Raw genomic sequence first — 5,836 nt, 5'->3', positions numbered from 1 at the left:
ACCTTCTATTTATTCCGTCTTGCTGTCCCCACGTGACCTTTTGACAACCAATCTAAAGGCCCTTTTTACACGTACCTCTAAACAGGTGGTTCGAATAGAGAAGGTCACGAACAACGAAACAAAAAAAAAAAAAAAAAAAAAAAGAAAACCCGATACAATAATAAAAGTAACGCGAAGCTATATACAATGATATATACAATACATACACATACAAAACCGAACAACCAATAAGCGGCGGAGCACTACAAGATTGCTTAGTTGTTTTATTTATTTTTCTAGTATTATTGATTCAATATCAGTTGAAATGTTGAAAGCTGTTGATATCAAATGTAAGATATATCAACGTGGATCACATTTAAAGTCATTTGACATTAATATCGAAATTCCTCAGTGTAACTCTGTAAATTTTATTTTATTTTATACTGATGATCTCCTTAAACTATTGTCCCTTCTTATAATCAAGAATCAATCATGGCTATCAATAGAGATGACATTAACAGTCTTCATTTTGCAGATGATACAGCCATTTTCTTCTATACCCCCGCTGATTTACACAATACTTTAAATAAAGTGCAAGTTTATAGCGATTGTAATGATTTAAAAATAAATCTTATCGTAACAAAATTTCTCATATTCAGAATGATAGCTAAGCCGAAAAGATCATAAATGGTTCTTTCAACGTAATAAGTTGAAATAGTAAACGAAATTAAATATATGAATTGAACTGATGAGCTAAAACAATGTAACAAAAGGGACGGCCGGATGGCCGAGCGGTCAAGGTGGCAGCCTACTGTCCCGGGAGACCCGGCATCGAATCCGAACGGGTCGAATAATCCCCAGGAATTTTTCGGGGGGGTGGTCCGTTCGGATATGTCGGGCTCCGTCCCTCACCACCTGGTCGCCCCATTGTGGGCCTGGCCGAACCCATAATGGGCCTACTAAAAGAGGCCCTCTTAGTGCCCACAGGGCGCAGAGAGTTTAAAAAAAAGGGAACAAAAGGAATCCATATTTGTGTGTCAGATACGTGAAGAAACCCGAAAAATCCCACCCGACCAACCTCCAACGCTCACAGATTTTATCCACTCTCGTCCAATCCCTTTAGACTAGAGATAAACTGAACTGAGTAACTGGAGAACGTATTAATGACCTAACAGATTGTCTCGAAATTTAAATTTCCAACTAAGATCAGAATTATAATTTAAAATATATAATAAAATAATTTGTGTAATTAAAAAATTATATAACAATATTCGTACACACAAATTAATTAATATTTTTTTAAACCTGGTTTGAGTACTGGCAATTCAGAAATTTTTAAATAGATTGATCCGGAATGTGTCTCGTACCCCTCGAAGTGGCGAAAAATGTCCTCTTAGTAAAGAAAACAATAAAAAATAAACAAATGAATCTTAGCTTTTAAACTATTAGCTTGTATAGTATATTATACGCAGTGGTGATATTCAGCCGGTTCGCACAGGTTCGGCCGAACCCGTTGTTAAAAATTTCAGTTTTCCGAACCTTGTTAAACACACGGAACATTTCTTAGTGGTTTTGTTTTTTTTTAAAAATATATTAAAATATACGTATTATACTCTGTAATACTACTAAACTAGAGCCTTATACCCTGTTCGCACTGAGCATTTCAATCTACATTGTGAGCAAGGTCGGGGACTATGTCTTGGTGCGATCTCTCTCGACCGAAACGAGGTTTAATCGCGATCGATTCAAGAGAGTTCTCGAAACTAGATCCAGTCATAAAAGAGATCTCACAATTTCACGCGCGCGAGATAATACAAGATGGCTGTGGAACACGTGTCGGGCTATGGACAGCGAAATAAAAAGGATATTGTATTTCGAGAAGTGATGACATCTGAATATACTATTGTTACCTGGTCTTCGCCCAGGGCTCGTTATGTTCCAAATACGCCACTGATTATTAGATATATCGCAAGAAAAGGTATTGTATTTATTTCTAGCCAAAACTTCCATTTCGTTTGTTGGTGATTGTCAGGGAAAAATTTTCTGCTAGCGACCCCTTTGTTAACTATTTCGAATAACACCACTGATTATACGGATTTTCAATAAAGGATTTCGGAACGAACCATGTATACTCGTTTACGGTTACGGATGAAAGGAGAAGAAAAAAAAATCTAATTCAAGATGGGTAGAGGATGAATGACACGTACAGTACACGGATTCCGTGGATTCTTCGCCGTGGACCGTACTAAGTCATTGGATTAGACCAGCCCCACGGCTGTATTTTGGGTTGGCTTTAGCAGAAAAAAGTAAAGTCAGAGAGTGTCAGTAGCACCACACATACAAAAATAGAACGAATTTGTTATGATGGATGACACATCGGAATCGGAAATAAGGGCAGAACGGATCTATGCGTGAGGACAGGAAATAGCGCTAAAAAGAAAAAAAAAATGTAAGATTTGTTAAGGTGACCGTAGGAAACACGTTACATAAGTGTCGAGTCGGCGACACTTATATAACGTATAAAATTCCAATGTGTCTTTACTAGGGCGTCAATTACAAAATTCGTTTCTAGAGTAATCTTATTGAAAATAAGTACTAAGAAAATAATGTTGTTAATGGAAAAGTAGTTTTGAAAAATTATTCTCTCTTGAAGTCATACTCACAACTTTAATTTTGTTTTTATGGATTCGTCTTTGGTCTGTGTGATGGCGCATTGTCGTGGTGGTCTAAATTTCAACTCTACAACCTGATTTTAATACCCGCGCGGGCAGTTACAAATGATTTCACATATATAATTTGCATTCAAACAAGATTTAAATTTCATTTAATAATGTAAATCAGCAAGATATTTATTTTATTAATTCGGGCTGTCACTGCTACTGTCGAGAGTTTCGAGAAAAATAAACTCCGAATTACATTGTAACAACGTATTATCATCATTATTAATTCTATTATTATTTATTCATTATTTCTTAGCAAAATATAATTTAATTATCGACAAATAATTTATTGAAAATTGACATCGTTCGAAAAAACGAAAATCGAACAAATTCAAAATTCTTCTTCTCGAATTCAAATAAAGTTCAGAAAATCGTTATTTTGGGTTGAAGCAACGTTGTTTTCTAGCAATGATGTCAGAAACATTGCCCGAGATTACCCAGTGGGGTTATTTAAAAACAGAAAACTGGTGTTACGTCGGTATAGACACTCTTCAGGAACAAACTCTGAAGAAATCCCTGAAGAGAGGATACGAATTCAACATTCTCGTCGTTGGAAGGTCGGGTTTGGGTAAGTCTACGTTGCTTAACACACTTTTTAAAGCATTTGTTAGCCGTAAAAGCTGTTCGAAAGACGAGAGAGATAAAGGAGTCGATGGGTATCGCAAAACTACGGAAATTAAATCGGTCACCCATCTTCTGGAAGAGAAAGGTGTAAAGTTACACCTGACCATTACCGATACACCGGGTTTCGGTGATAATATAAATAACGAAAACTGCTGGCTTCCTATAGAAGAATACATATACGAACAATACGAGAAGTATTTGGAAGAAGAGGAATGCGTAGATCGTAAAAAGTTCATAAAAGATACCAGAGTTCATTGCTGCGTGTACTTCATCTCTCCGTCTGGTCGCTGGTTGACCCCTCTGGATATAGAATTTATGAAGAGACTGGGAAAAATCGTCAACCTCGTCCCCGTCATAGCGAAGAGCGACACCATGACAATAAACGAAAGATTAGCCTTCAAGCAAGTTATCAGAAATTGTTTAGAAGAAAACGGAATTGCCGTTTACCCCATGAAACAGATGGAAGAAAATCCAGACGATCAGGTGCTGAACGATAAAATAAGAGCTAAAATACCCTTTGCCGTAGTGGGAAGCGAGAAGCTGCACGAAGTCGGTAGTAAGAAACTCTACGGTCGGATGATTGGTTGGGGGTTCGTGGACCTCGAAAATAAAGAACATTGTGAATATTCGGACTTCAGAGACATGCTGATAAAGACTCATATGATCGATATGATCGAAGTTACGAGATCATACTTTTACGAACGATTTCGTCGCGACACCCTTAACGCCAGAAAAATGAAAGAAGTGGACGGACAACAGGCGGAAGAAAAGAAAACTTTGGATCGGAATCTTAGCGAAAAACCGAGTTATTTTAGTAAGAGATTGATTCGAACGAGCACCGATAAGAGCATCGAACTTAATCGAACGAGATCACACCGTGGAAGCGATTCTGTTGCAAATATTAACAAAGAAGAAAGCATCGCTAAACAACCAGAAGCCACGGAATCTTTAATTAAAGAATCGACCGTCGACACTACTGCTTCGGAAATTGGAAGCAAAGTTTCCGAAAATGTGATCGATGCAGCCAAAAACACTGCTGAAGAGGGAACTTCTGAGGAATATGAATTTTGAATTTTCTGAACAATTTGGATTTTGAACATTTCAAAATTTGATGTAATGTTTTGAGGGATAAAAATTATATAATTTGAACATTTATATAACGTTTGTTTTCTATGTATTCAACGACAATACTTAACTTTTCAAAATTGCTAATTGTCTTACGTTTCGCTATTTACGAAAAAATAAAATTAATATTTCAAATAAATTCAAAATTAAAGTAATTTATTGTTAAATAAGTAAATCTAAAAAATTCTAATAAGGTTTCCTATTTTTAAATTGAATTTTTATGCTGTTATGTTAGAAAAATCTATACAAAAGGAGATAAATTACATTAGTCTCAGAATCTTTAGTATTGTATTTGTGATAGAAGGCAATGTAAAACATTGGTAATTAGCCAAGGAGTTGTTTCGCAAGAGTACTTTTGTAGGAAACTAGTTTTTATCTAGATATTGCACAAGAAAACCATTAAACGTAATGTTTCTTCTTGCCAATTTAAACGGAGGAAAGCGAAAGGTTATCAATGACCCGAACCCTCGCCTACGGTCACCGTTCGATCAGGACCCTGCCTCCGGCACCCATGTCGCCTCCTCGCTGTTTTGCTCCCTAGATTTATTCACTAGCCTAATTGGCCGTACTGCCCACTTTCAGAACCACTGGACTAGACGGTTTCTCGAAATTGTCCAGATCAACAAGTCTAGGCAGTTCCGGAATGAAATCAACGAATATATAAGATTATTCCTTCGTATATGGAAACAAAATAGCTGAAATGAAACGTAAATTACTCCAAGAATGTAGTAATAAACTAAACGTTTTTGGCGCAATATAGTAAGCATCAAAATCTTCCCAAAGATCGCAGAAGACTATTTTAAAGAACTGGAAAATGTAAAACACATTTAGTACGATATAAGTATGCAAATAAACAAAGTTTATGTTTACGTATATAATTATAACATAATTATCTGAACAACGTAATTATTTTATTAATAGTAGTAACATACACAAGAATATATGCATTAGGGGATTTTGATGCAGACAAAAATCTATATCATATTTGTGGAAAATGTGCAAAGGAAGCACATCTACGAGACTGGGTGGGAAGACAGTGACCAGTATGCAGTATTGCCAACTTTTTCAAGTTACAATGCCACCTGTTATAACTCAGCCTCATACCGTATAAGCACACCCGTGTTTCGAAATCATTCGTTCATTCAAATTCAATGTCGGAAATTGTAATTGAAGCAGAATTTTATAAATCCTCGCTTGTTTTCTAAATTAATAGAAGGTTTATTATATATATATATATGCCAGTCGAGTCCGCATAAGTCGACACCATCGGTTAAGTAGTCACTTTTATGGCCGACTTACATAGGCGTTAATGTTGAAAAAACTCTGGTTTACGCGACACCACTGGATAAGTCGACACCCCCTCCCGAAAAAATGAATTCACTCCGCAC

At 36.3% G+C, this 5,836-nt stretch overlaps 1 pseudogene; it reads left to right on the top strand.

Annotated features, from left to right (window-relative positions):
• Window positions 1–3,004: 3,004 nt before the first annotated feature.
• LOC136973393 (neuronal-specific septin-3 pseudogene) lies at window positions 3,005–4,394 on the top strand (annotated as a pseudogene).
• Window positions 4,395–5,836: the final 1,442 nt, after the last annotated feature.

Source organism: Centruroides vittatus, unplaced genomic scaffold (assembly GCF_030686945.1).
Source record: "Centruroides vittatus isolate TY-2023 unplaced genomic scaffold, ASM3068694v2 contig_3167, whole genome shotgun sequence".
Classification (NCBI taxonomy): Eukaryota; Metazoa; Arthropoda; class Arachnida; order Scorpiones; family Buthidae; genus Centruroides; species Centruroides vittatus.
The sequence above is the reverse complement of the archived record's forward strand: the minus strand, read 5'-3'. Positions and strand labels throughout refer to the sequence as shown.